Here is a 1477-nt window from a genome sequence, read left to right on the forward strand (position 1 = left end):
ATAAAGTCAATTTGGCTATGCTCGTAATCTCGTGTAATTGCTAAAGTTGAACACTTTTGAAAACCTATGGGGTTGTTGACCTTGCATTAATTGCTTTCTTTCATTTTACATATTGGATGGGGATAAATAAGCGATAATTTATCAAACACCATTTAAAAAGTCTAGAAAAAAAATATTTTATTGGGTTAATTAAAATATAAATTTGTTTTGTATGAATCCGATTATACTTGTGTTACATAAGGAAGTTTCATCAACTTCTTCTTTTATTTATTCTTTTAATTTTATTTTATAGGTGGTAGGTCATGACTCATGTTAAAAGATTTCCTTTCAAATTGATGTTCTATTATATGCAAGAATAAAATAAGATCAAATAAGATAAAAAATTAAAAATGTTAGCTTTTGTTATAGTAATATAAATATATAATATACTCAGTAATATTATTTGGTACAAGACAAACGTGACATGATTTATGATTATACAAATCATCTGATCGCTCAATCAAAATGAACAAAGTTGTTTCATATATATGTAGATTGGATGATAATATTAAATGTTTTATATTATTGTGAATATATTAAAATTAATATAAATATACATTTTTTTATACTAAAAATATTGTTATGAGTCTTGCAAAATCAATACTTGAACAAGAATCGCACATTGAGAGACTAACACTTAAAAAAGAGCCTTATACATCACTATTATACTGTTAACAAATCAAAATCAAATTCCAAACTTTGTAGTGATTATAAAGAAGGAAATTATAATCAAACATAACATACAAAAGAGATTTTACATCTCTATCTTTATTTTTGTATCTTTAAATTTCATTTTAAAAAGTAATATCTAAATACAAAATGGAACCTATGTGTTTATACTACCATTAGAAAAAAAACGTGTTCATTATCATACTATTTACTATTAATAAGATAATACAAGATGCAATCTATGTGTTTATACTATCATTAAAAAATGTGTTAATTAATTAACATACTATTTAATATTAAATAACTATCTTACTCACTTATCTTGAGTTTAAATCTTATCTAACAGATTAAACATAAATTAATATGATAATATTTAAAATAGTTTCTAAAAAATTTCACAAATAATCACTCTAAAATAGTTATTTATATTAAAATGTGTTCATAAAAATAACAATTAAATGATAGACATTTATTTTATGAAATAGTTTAGTCAAAAATACTAAATTATCTAATTGATAGTAAATATTTTTTTTTCATAAAAATATATTCATGTAAATAATGAGTTAAATTAAATTTTCAAAAAAACCTAATTCTAATTTTTTTTTAATACGAAATTAACAAATAGATGTAATTTTTAAAGGATCATTGAGAATTAACACAATTGAGATACATTGTAGAGAAAATAAAAGCAAAGTGCATAGAGTTGGATAGAGAGAGGGGGGTAGTGTATCCGACAAAGAACCCCTTCAAATAACACATCACATTCACA

Source organism: Arachis ipaensis, chromosome B09 (genome assembly GCF_000816755.2).
Source record: "Arachis ipaensis cultivar K30076 chromosome B09, Araip1.1, whole genome shotgun sequence".
Classification (NCBI taxonomy): domain Eukaryota; kingdom Viridiplantae; phylum Streptophyta; class Magnoliopsida; order Fabales; family Fabaceae; genus Arachis; species Arachis ipaensis.